Genomic DNA, 12,848 nt, shown 5'->3' with positions numbered 1-12,848 from the left:
CAAACAGCTGCATGTCTAGAGGTAGAGGAGTAGACTCCTCACACCGGGTAAGTCTAGCTGAGTATTAGTATACTCAGCCTTGCTTGTGGCATAATTTTTACAGGTTCTCTGGAGGAGATGGTTGCTGGGATAACTTGGCCGTCCACCTTGCCACCGGGTTGGACTGTTGAGTGGGACCCTGCCTCGGCTGAGGAGGAGCATGAGGAGTGATGGGACAGGCTTCCCCATCTCTCTGTTTAATTACCGTTAGTTTTATTCCGCTGCACTTCGAACAATGATGGTTACTTTTGCAAAAACTCCGATGATGATGATGGTGATGTAATAATTTAATATTCTGACATGTATGGTTTTATGCTTTATTGTATTTGCTCTGTGACTCACCTTTGAGTGAGATTGTGGTACTTGATCCTGTCAGTGGCCGTGTCGGACTAGATCCGAGGGATTGACGGGTTATTCCCATTTAAGTGTGGTCTAGCCTCTAAGGCGGGGCTTAGGCACTTAAGTTGGAATAATTCGGGCAGTTCCGCCACAGGCAGTCTCCCGTGAGAAGGGGAAACTTGGACTCAACGACACGGAGCCACACGTCGGCGTCCAACGGATCCTCTGCCTTGGTGAACAAGGGTGGCTACGTACTCAGGAAATCCTGGTAGGTTGCCGCTGCAGAAGGTCGCTGATGCTGGCCTCCACCATGCTGCTGAGGGTGGGGCTGGCGCTGCAAGAGCCATCGCAGAATCTCATTCTGCTGGGCTATCAGCTCCTGCACTGTGGGAGCTGGAGGAGGTGGCGGGGGAACTTGCTCGTTATGCCCGCGACGCTGCCTAGCTGCCATCTGAAAACAGAGATTGTCGCCATTGTTATCCCAACTCACAATTTCGAACGACATGCTATTAACTCATATGGAAGGAAAAATGCCATAATCATAATATTAGGTTCGAAATGAAGATAACATGGTTACAAACATCCCACAAATTTCGAAAGTTCATAAGGGTTACATCAATTAGGAGAAAGTACCCGTAAGCCTAGTCCAAAATCTGTCATTAACTAAGCTCGCGTAGGTTTCTATCCGCCTAAAGCGTCAAAGTGACTGATCAACCCTAAGTGGTGGAAGCGACACTGGATGCGGGTGAAGGGGGCATCGCGGAGGTAGTCCCGTTGGCACTAGGGGCTGGTCCTAACTCCTCGGGAGCCTCTTCTCCCTCGCTTTCGGCCTCATTGGCCTCCATTTCCAAGTGGTGCATGTCCAGGTGGTCATTTGCTTCTTCGAGTTCCCGCTGCACATCGTGGAGTTGGTTCTCCAAGACATCAATAGTGTTGTCTCGGATCTCCACATGCTGCTCCAAGGTGGTAATGCGCTGGCTCAACCTTTCCACCTGCAAATCCTTTTCCACCAACTCGGAGGACAAGTCGACCACAAAGCCTTCTCGGCTATCGAGGGTGAGCTTGGTGGTTTGAGCGATGTTAGCAAGATGTGCCATAGCGTCGCTCTGCGGGCCTGAAGGTGGTACAGCGCACTCATGCACTGAACAGTGACCCTCCCAACCAAGTCAGGATACATTGCCCACACATCTTTCACATGGCTCACACGGTTACACCACATGGGGTCATCCTTTTTATCAGCAGGGAAGAGTCCCAAGGGGTGCATGACCATCTCTAGGGGATGGTATCCACAGAAAGTTGTCAGAGTCTTCATGGCTGCCGCTTCAGTGGTGTCGTCCGTCCTGAATCCAACCGTATCGGAGTCAAGAGAACGCCAACCCGGTTGAAAGGGATGAGCCTCCAAAGTCAGCCAAACTCGGCAATGAGGTACCTGGTGCTCCTCATACAACTGCACCGTGTATAAAGGGGCGTAGGGTAACCGGCGGAGTTAAGCACTTCCCACAAGATGGAAGGAAAGCCATCGTGAGAAAGGAAGTCAGAGCTGAAACGAGTGTCTCCTTCGCTGGCGGGGGTGGGTGAATTCATCTGCGGAAGGGTATCAAAGGTAAAGATTATGGTGGAAGGAAGAAAATAAAAGAGCCTTGATGGTTTTAAAAGGAAGCGGGTTAGCTCAATTTTTAATTCCTTTTAGTTTATATAATGCATGCATGCTGAAATCAACGTCTCCTCTCCGAATGAAATAAAAGGGTGTCCTAGGGCATCCTTCAAAAGCTAAGGACTGGCCCACAGGGCCTACTTACTTAGACACCTATTTCCGTCCTAGGTCTAGCGGTCTAGTCCTGACGACTCTTATTAGTTTCTAAGCAAGTTTTAGATTTTGAAAATTGGTATTCATGGTTTATTGTCCTTCTCTGTGGTGGTATTTGCTTCGATACCAGCTATTATTCCAGATTAAGTGCCTAAGTCACGCCTCAAGGGTCGCAACACACTTAAATCGGAATAACCCGTTAGTCCCTCAGATCTAGTCTGATAAAACCACTTAACCAGGATCAAATACCACATACTCACTCGAAGGTGAGTCACATAAGGAATACAATAAAAAATGAAATCTCAAATTAAAGTACTGAATTATCACATAAATCGGAGTTTTTCAAGTTGTTGGTAAGAGTTCATAAATAAGATGCAGTGGATAATCGATGTCGTCGATAGCGAGGAAATGGGCGAGGCCTAGCCCACTACTCCTCGTGCTCCTCTCCTGCCGGAGCAGCATCCCACTCGACCGTCCAACCCGGTGGTAGGGTGGTAGGCCAAGTCACACCATCAACCATATCCTGAAGTGTACCTGCAAAAATTATGCCACAAGCAAGGCTGAGTATACTAATACTCAGCTAGACTTACCCGGTGTGAGGAAACTACTCCTCTACCTCTAGACCATGCAGCTGTTTGGATAAGGGGTTTGGTTTGCCAAAATCACTAGCTGTTTCTAAAATCAATTTTTAGCTTTTCAAATTCTAGCATCATTATCTTAGCTAAGTTTGCTCCTTCTAAGCATACATGGTAACAAGCATTTAGTACAATCAACAAATTATCTCATGTAACCTTATTTCACTTCTTACTCAATGTAGTACAAGGGGTCAAGCAGTCTCATTAGCTGCGAGAAGCAGACGATTCGAATCGAGTTTTTATCCTTGCAAGGTAAACCTAAACACACGACATGTCAGGGTACTCCGACCCCACACATGTCAACCGTCCCCATCGATTTCCCGTTCGCGTCCAGGCTTCACCACCTTGGCATACAATGCTCCACTGACCCCGGCTGCCGCTGTGCAGTGAACGCACTTGTACCCACCATAGCTAGCATGGGAGACCCAGTCTCAGGTCGCGTGAGGGATAAAGTCCGCGCCCGACTTCACTCAGGTACTAGGTTTATCGGTTACCATATTTTCCGACATGTGCTTAGTACGTTCAAAAGCTTGACTCAGGTATCCACACATTAATCCTTAATTCCTTTTTCCCGTCTCATGGACAAGGCATCCTCCCTAGATCCAAGTCCATAGACTAACATAGATCCCGTTATAAAGATGAATACAATCAATTCCTGACCTCGCGCGAGTGCTAGAAAAATCACTCGACTTCTACCGAGATCCTAATTAGCAAAGCAGCTACTCGACCTAGCATACTAGTATCCATCTAAAAAAAATCCTAAGTTCATGCAACTAGAGGTTTCAAGCAACTCCTACACTTAAGTGCACAATACAATCCTACAAGCATTAAGTGTAGTAAAGTAGCATATATAAATACGGTTATGCATAAAACCGGGGCTTGCCCTCAATAGCTGGGGCTGCGGGGAGATCCTTGATGGCAGCCTTGGGAGCTTGCTCCTGGTCTTCCTCTTGGACAGTTCCTTGCTCGGGGATGAGCACGTACTCTCCGTCAGCGAGATTACAATCTAATGAATGCAATGAGTAAGATACATGCATGATATGATATGTGCTTTAGCAATTAAACTTTGATGGTGAATGATCCACTTAAATCAGATAGAGTTTAATCTTGCTACTAAAGATTTTTGGTGGTATACTTAGTAATTTAGATCACACTCAGTTAAACTAAGTGGTAAGTCCATTTTGGTGTTCCACTAAATTATTTTTAAAGCCTTAGTGAGAATTTGTCAAGATTTCTAGTTGAACTTATTGGGGCGAGGTTTATCTTTCATTTCTTTCCCTCTATTTCTTTTATGTTTTTAAAGTGGGTTTGAACTACAAGTTGTCTTAATAAATTTCCAAAAATTTTATAAAAATTACAGTGACTTTTTACTGGTGTAGAATTCTCTGTCCTAAAATTTGGGGCTTAAAAGAGTGAATAGTTCTCTCTGGATAAAATTATTAAACATTAGGGCAGAAGGGGTGTTTTGAACTACAACTACCATTTAAAAGTTGGTTATTCTCTAAGACTTATTTTTGCTGGCATTTAGATTATATGACATGACTTTGTACAAACTTTTAGCCATTAATATCCTTTAGTCATTTTACTATGATTTTCGAAAGTTTCTAGTCAAAGGGGGTGTTTTCTACTACCACTATATTTGAAGTATATCAAACAACAGATTTCTGATTTTTTCTAGCTTCTTCTTTGTGCAAGAGCAATCATTCTGAAGTTTGACATCTTTTTGCTTAAGGGAAGGGTGGTAGGAATTATTTGAATTAAATGACTTTTTTTATGAAGTATGGCAATGGGTATTATTTTGCAGCTTTCTATTGGGTTTTGCATTTTTCTCTGGTGGCCTATCTCATTATTGATCTAGCAAAATTTTATTTGCCCATTATTGCACCATTTTTGGGTTGCTCATGATTTAATTAAAATATGACCCATTATCAAGTTCTATTTGTTTACCCTACCTAAAATGATGGGCTGGGGTGTTTATCATTTTTGTAGTGGAGTTCCAGTGGTTAGTCCACTGAATTTTTATAATTAATTTTGAAATTGTTTTTATAATTCTAATAATTGTTTTTCTGGTTTGATTAATGCCTAATAAAACATTTCACTTTGATTCTGTTCTGGAATAGAGGTCCCTTTATTTTTCCTAGGTTCTTTGTTACTTAAGTAGGCTAGGAAAAATATTTACACTCACTGTTCATTATTTTCTAATGCCTTTATGATTTTCCTAAGTTTTGGGCAAAAATGGCTTTTAATAGATATCCCTACTTAAATTTTCAATACTGGGGTTCTCACTATTTTTAAACAGTGTCTAAATGGGGTTTGAACATCTACAAAATTTTTTAGGTTCAGCACAGAAGCATAACTAATTTTCTTTAATTTAATAAGGTTTGGTCAGTTTCTGTAATTAATTTCAAACTCTAAAATTTAAAACAGAAAGCATGGGGTTCAGTATTTTTAATTGGTAGTCCATAATATTTAGAATCCAGCAAAATTGGTTTGACAATTTTTGGTTAAATATTTCTCAAGTTATGAATTTCCTAAGTTCTCTGTTCATTAAAAAGATTAAACATAAATGATTAAATAGGAAACGACTTTGCATCGGGGTCCCTGGCGGGTGTTTTCAATTTCCCTTACAGACTGGTCCTTGGGTTGCTATTCAAATGTGCCACTGACAGTTCAGAAAACCCCCTTGAGTTCCACTAAACCTAACCTGAGGTCCTTCCCCCAATTAAACAGTTCCTGCGGTGGAGGAAAGGGCGGAGGGGCTTACCGGCGGCGATAATGCTCTGGTGAGGTGGTCGAGGGTGTAGGGGAGGTCGTGAGGGTCACGGCGATGTGCGGGTCGCCGTCGGGGATGGTCGGAGTCGGCCGGTCCACGTGCGCAGGCGGGGGAGCTCGTCGGCGGCGAGGAGTCCGGTCTAACCAGGGCACAATTGATCAATCAAATGGGTCAGAGAGCTTCACCAGGGATCAAGGAAGGTGTGTGTGTGAGGAATTGAAGAACAACTCACCGGATTGCTCGGTCTACGTGCGCAGGCGGGCGGGCGAAGTCCGGCGAGGACGATCTTGGTTCTCCGGTGAAGTTCTGCTGAGTCCGAGAGCTTGGGAAGCTTCACGAGTTACCGGTGGAGCTAACCGAGGGGCAGGCGTGGCTTGGAAGTGACCGGGGTGGGCTGGCCACGGTAGCCGAGGCTCGGGTGGCAATGGCGGGCGGAAGAGAGCTCGCCGGAGCTAAGGAGGGGCGTTTGGCCAGCGAAGGTGAGCACGGGGTGAGGTGAGGCACGCCCGGGGAGGCTTTATAGGCGCGGGCGGGCACGACCGAGGGCGAGGCTCTGACAAGTGCTCGGGGCGTGCGCGGGCAAACGCCAGGGCGCGCTCTGGCACCTGGCACAGCGTCGAGCACGAGGCAGCGCAGAGAGAGGTCGAGTTCAAGCACGGATTAGCTCCAAATCTTTGAGATTATGGCCATGATCCCGTTGAGAGATCTCTTCCCCTGACATTCCTTTGTCGTTTGTGTGTGGAGGCTTGTAGGTTTTGCTGAATGGATCAAGAGATAGAGAGGGGAGAAATCGGGTTTGTCTCACTGCCGCACACAGAGAGAAGATTCCAGGTTTGACATGTCCAGAGCACGCGTCCCGATGCCATCTTCTGGTATGCGGTAGAGGGGTTAGTTAGGCACATTTTTGTCAATGGGGTCATTAGGATTTGAGCTAGGGATCAAGGTGAACACGCTCGGTCTTTGGCTCAAGGGCTGAATTTCAGAAATCTGAATTTCAGAAATCCCTATTGAACCTCCACTTGAAAAGCTTGTTTGGAGTTTTTATTAAACTATTTTTGCCAAGCATCCATAATCTTTATTGTAGCTTATTTAGTATATTTCAATGTTTATAATTGGCCTAAGCCATGGTTTTATATTTTTCATGGTCTTTTACCCCTTTTCTTTATCTCTACTTAGATAGCTTGATTAGGGTTGGTGTTAGGGTTTCAACATTTTTCCCTTTTTTGAAAATCTTATTTGTTTGAAACATGATTCTTTAGATATACACTTAGTAGATCTTTTATTCTTAAGTTAATTTGATGCTTCATGCTCAATTTGGCTCACATGAAATGTTGATTCTTAGGTTAGCACTAAGAGAAACCCTAGGTGACACTGGGGTGTCACAGCTAGCTCGGACCGTCTGTCTCCTGGCTAAACAACACTATTCAAATCTCAAAGTGTCAAAGTGATTGACTATTGATTATTATGATTCTTTTATATGTTATTACAATGGTATTGGTGGTCTAAAAAATAAGCTTGCAGGGAGTTTTCTGTCCAAGCACCGTCGTGCAGATGATACTGACTACAACCCTGCCACTGACAATGAGGCCCCATCAGCTGGGGGCAGTGTCTCTTTGGATACAGAGGATGCGCCACACACTCATCCTGACTACCCTATTGACATCATAGGATGGACATATTGTGGCGGAACTGCACGAATTATTCCAACTTAAGTGCCTAAGTCCTGCCTTAGAGGCTAGACCACACTTAAATGGGAATAACCCATCAATCCCTCGGATCTAGTCCGACGAGGCCACTGACAGGATCAAGTACCACAGTCTCACTCGATGGTGAGTCATAGAGCAAATACAATAAAGCATAAAACCATACATTAAGGAGTATTAAACTTATTACATCATCATCGGAGTTTTAGCAAAAGTAGTCATCATTGTTCGAAGTGCAGCGGAATAAAACTAACGGTAAATAAACAGAGAGATGGGGAAGCCTGTCCCATCAGTCCTCATGCTCCTCCTCAGCCGAGGTAGGGTCCCACTCGACTGTCCAACCCGGTGGCAAGATGGACGACCAAGTCACTCCAGCAACCATGTCCTCCAGAGAACCTGTAAAAATTTTGCCACAAGCAAGGCTAAGTATACTAATACTCAGCTAGACTTACCCGGTGTGAGGAGTCTACTCCTCTACCTCTAGACATGCAGTTGTTTGGCTGAGGGGTTTGGTTGCCAAAAGCACTAGCTGAGTCTAAAGATCAAGTTTGAGCTTTGTCAAGTTTTAGTGTGACTCTCTTAAGACTAAATGTGTACTATCTACTCATTCATGGTATCAAGCAATTTAGCAATCAACATCTTTTGTCAACTCATCACATTTCCACTTGTTACTCAATGCAGTACAATGGATCAAGCAGTCTCATTAGATGCGAGAAGCAGACGATTCGAATCGAGTTTTTATCCTTGCAAGGTAAACCTAAACACACGACGTGGCGAGACACTCCGTCCCCACACACATCAACCGTCCCCGTCGATTCCCTGGAAACAGATCAGGGCTCACCGCCTTGGCATACAATGCCTCACTGACCCCGACTGCCGTCGTGTAGTGACCGCACTTGTACCCACCATAACCGGAATGGGAGACCACGTCTCAGGTCGCGTGAGGGGCAAAGTCTGCGGGCAGGTTCAATCAGGTACTAGGCTTACCGATTTACCATATTTCTCGGCATATGTTTAGTACATTCAAACGCTTGACACAGGTATCCGCACGTTAATCCTTATTCTAATTTTGTCTCGTAGACCACGCATCCCCATGGATCCGTGTCCACAGACCAATCATCAATATGATGTGAATGTGGGTACAACCAATTTCTGACCTCGCGCGAGTGCTAGAAAAATCACTCGACTTCTACCGAGATCCCTAATTAGCAAAGCAGCTACTCGACCTAGCATACTAGTATCCATCTCAACAAGGATTCCTGAGTTCATGCAACTAGGGTTTCAATCAACTCCTACACTTAAGTGCACAATACAAGCCTACAAACATTAAGTGTAGTAAAATATCATATAGAACAGGTTATGCATAAAACCGGGGCTTGCCTTTCAAAGCTGGGGCAGGCAGATCCTCTGGGGCAGGCTCTGGTGCTGGATCCGGGGCTACCTCCTGAGCAACTCCTTGCTTCGGCACGAGGACGTACTCTCCGTCGGCGAGGTTGCAATCTATCGAATGCAATGAATAAGAATATGTATGCCATGATTATGCAGAATTTAATAGAAATTACACCTTAGTGCAGAAAAACTGAGTTGGTTAATAATTTAGGTTTTTCTTGTTATAAGAGGCTCTTGGGGTTTTAGGCTTATCAATTTAGGTTTTGAGTTTCTTGCCTAAGCATAAATGGATTGAGACTTGGAATGCCCCTTTTTAGTGGGTACTCAAGGGGTTTTGCTGGGTTAGTTAGGGTAACATTAGTCTCCACTATTAATTTCCCTTTTTCATTTTCTATTTATGAATTTTAGTGTGGGTTTGAACTACAACAGTGCTTTAACTCTTTCCAAAAATCCTGTAAAAATTACAGTGGGTTACTAGTTGTCACTGTAATCTGTCCTATAAATTTGAGGTGGATACTAATTCAGATACTACTTGTGCAAAATTATCAAAGATAAGTTTTAAAAGGGCACTTTACACTATAGCTATGATTTAATTGAGATTTCTGTACCAAATATTATTTTTGTCCAGATACATAGGTGATATTAGGCCTCTGTGTTAAAAATCACAGAAAAAGGCCTACTGGATATTTAGTTGTGAATTTCTAAAGTTTTATGCCAAAAAGGTGCTTATAACTAACTTGTTATTTGAAAAATATCAAACAACAGATTCCACATTTTTCCTATGTTCATAATAACAAAAAATTAGTTATCCAAAGGTTTGGGGTGTTTTCTCTTCAGGGTTATTTTTCTAGGGTTTTTCTAAGGTTTCCTTGTTTTTCTAAATTAAAAAGTATATCCTTTCTTTTGCACCAAAGAAGGGCATAATAAATTTTTCTAGTGAACTACACTGAATAATGGAGCTAACAAAAATGTGGGTGCTCCCTGGTTCTTATTTTAAACCACCTTTTATATTTTCTTCAACTTTAAGCAAAAAGTGTTTAAAATGGCAAACTCTACCTTAATGGGGTATACAGAGGGGTTTATTATTTTTAAACAGGTTAGAAAATTATTAAGTATCTCTCTAAATTTTCTTAACCCCAGTCAATTAGTGTAGCTATTTTTCCTTATTTCTTTTAGCTTTTGACCAGTTAATCATTTAAATCAAAACTTTAAAGTTTTTTGTAACACTTATGAGTTTTATATTTTTCCTAAGTAGTTCACATTATTTAGGATCTGGCAAAATTGGTTTGACTCGATTTGGGTAAACCAAACTAAAGTTATGAATTTTTCAAGTTCTGTTTGGATTTAAATCAGAATATTTAAAAGGTTTCCTGGAAAAATACTTTGCATCGAAGACCCTGGGTTCTTTCTGAATCATTTCCTTCAGTTATACCCCTGCGCTACTATTCCCCCGAGTCACTGACAGCGCACAAAACCCTCTGGCCTTTTCTCCTTCTCCCCCGAGGTCCTTCCCCTTATGTAAACAGTAACCGCGGAAAGAAAAAGGGCGGCACGGCTTACCGGCGGCGAGAGAGGTCTGGCGAGGGGTGGGGTTGGCTTCGGGAGGTCCTGGCGGTCACAGCGAGGTACGGCTCGACGGCGGGGGTGGCCGAAATCGACCGGTCCACGCGCGCAGGCGGGTGAACTCGTCGGCGGCGGGTGTTCCTGCTGAACCACGGCGATCTAGTTCAATTAAACGACACGATGAGCTCTACGGGATGACATAGAGGCTATGTGTGCAGGGAATCGGAAAATGGCGCAGAGACTCACCCGGTCCACGTGCGCCGGCGGGGTTCCGAACTCCGGCGAGCGCGATTGTGCCTTTCCGGTGGCGGAGGTCCCTGGTTCAAGCTCTGGCAAGCTTCACGGCCTCCTAGGGAAGCTACCTAGGGGCTTGGATCGAGCGGAGGAGGGCGGGAAACAGTTCGGCCATGGTGGTTGTCTTCGGGCGGCTCTGACGGGTCGCGGAGAGGTCGCCAGAGCTATGGGCGAGCTCCGAGGAGTTGGGCGCGGGACAGGGGATGCAACAGGGAAGATGGCTAGGCACTGGGGCGGGCTTTATAGCTGTGGCGCGTGCGTGGTCACAGGCGGCCGCAGACGCGTGGGGGTTCGCGCACGGGCGTGCTCTGAGCGCCCCCCGAGTGTCAGCCCGCGTCGAACACGTGTGTGTTTGCTTCTGCCATGGTTCAACGGCCGATTGGAGCACCCTAGCGTGCAGATCTTGGCAAAACCACTGTGTACGGTCTCTTCCTTGCACCATATCCTGCCTTTTTTATGTGAGTTCCAAGCCAAGATATGGTCGGGGTAGGGAGATATAGAGGTGAGAAGTTGCCTCTGTCCTAGTTGTCCAAACCGGGACAAAAGCTATGCCAAGTCGTGTCAAACGACTTGGGGTGGGGTTCAACTTTCTCCAGGGTATTCTAGAGGTATTTTGGCGCCACTTTGTTAATTGGGTCAAATGGTTTTGAAGTTTGAATGAGGGTGAACATGTTTGATCTTTGGAAAGGGGGTGGTTTTGGACTTAGAAGAATTCTGATTTTTCTTTTGTGCTCAACCCTTTGGTGAACCTTTTGGGGTTTTTCTAAATTCTTTTTGGGGTCACTTTCTTACCATCATTTGTAAGGTATTAAGTGTACTACATCTTTTATAATTGGCCCAAGTCATGATCATGTGGTTTTCAAACCCTTTTGTTCATACTTACTTCTAGTGCTCCACTTGTCCAAAGGGGTGTGAATTAGGGTTTGGGCAATTCTCCCACTTATATGTGCATAACAAGCCAAGGCATGACACGTAAGCTAGGTTGCACTTATTTAGGATCTTGATTTCCAAGTTTGAATTCCTTTACTCAAGTTAAGTCACATGTGATGTGTGGCTTGGCTTGTGTAGTCTTGAGTGAAAACCCTAAGTAACACCTGGGGTGTTACACATATCCCAAGAGGAGGTTCTTTATGACTGAGTATTCCTCTAGGAGGACAGTTGATTAGTTCACTCTTCCATGCGATACAAATATTCAATATTTCTATACTCAATTGCAGTTTGATGTTTTCTAGGGAACTCTTATGGACACCAAATTCCATAAGCATCAGGTGATTGAATGGGAATATATGTTGGGTCAGTCTATCATGGAAGGCTTAATTGCTAAGTTTCAGGCATGTGACTTATATGCGTTCATGGGACAGATGACTGACTACAGTGAGATGGCAGTCAAGCAATTTATTGCAACTGCAGAGATAAATATTGAAGATTAGCTGATTTTCTGGATGACATGATTTAAAATATATGTGGCCACCTTTGCTGAGTTTGCTACTGCAAACAATTTGGATTATGATGTGATCTGTGATGTGATTGATTTATATATTGAGGAGCAGTTTGAAGATTATGTACAATATTATGAGCCTGCGAGGCTAGGCATCCCTAGGAGGTTTGGAGAGACTCCAGAGCTAAGGCACCATCCTGCTGTCATTAATAAAATTGCTAGGGTTACTATTCTTCCCAAGAGTGGGGATAAGAGCAAAATCAGAGACAAATTCTGGAATATTATTGATCATGTGTTGAAAGGAGAAGTAATGAACGTGGTTCTATTCATGATGAGGTAGGTCAATGACCTCAAGATGGACAAGAATCAAAACCTGGCATATGCTCCTTACATAATGGCTCTGATCAAGGATAAGACCAGATTTGAGGGGCGATGTGAGATCGCTCAAACTCCATTTTGACCTTTCAAGAATGAGATTGGTTTTCTCACCAGGCCTCTCAGCCCCTTCTCTGATGATGAGGGAGCAGCTGGAGATGATTATGCTGCTAATCCTGAGGCCGATCCAGCTCAACAGATGCCTCCTCCTCCACCTGCTCCCTAGCATGGATAGTTCTGGCAGCCTGGCCCTAGATACTTTGACCCTTACTTCCAGCAGATGCAACAAGGGCTCCAGACACATATGGATGGACGGTTTTAGGGCACGATGACACATGTGGATGGCAGATTTGATGCCATGCAAACTCACTTTGATGGCTAGTACTCTGCCCTGCACACAAGGTTCAATGTTGTTGATGATCACCTTGATGGGATGCACTCTTAGTTTGTTGATCTTCGCTCTCATATCAGGATATTGTTCATGATCCAATCA

This window comes from Zea mays, chromosome 9 (genome assembly GCF_902167145.1).
Source record: "Zea mays cultivar B73 chromosome 9, Zm-B73-REFERENCE-NAM-5.0, whole genome shotgun sequence".
NCBI lineage: Eukaryota > Viridiplantae > Streptophyta > Magnoliopsida > Poales > Poaceae > Zea > Zea mays.
Note: the sequence above shows the minus strand (reverse complement) of the source record.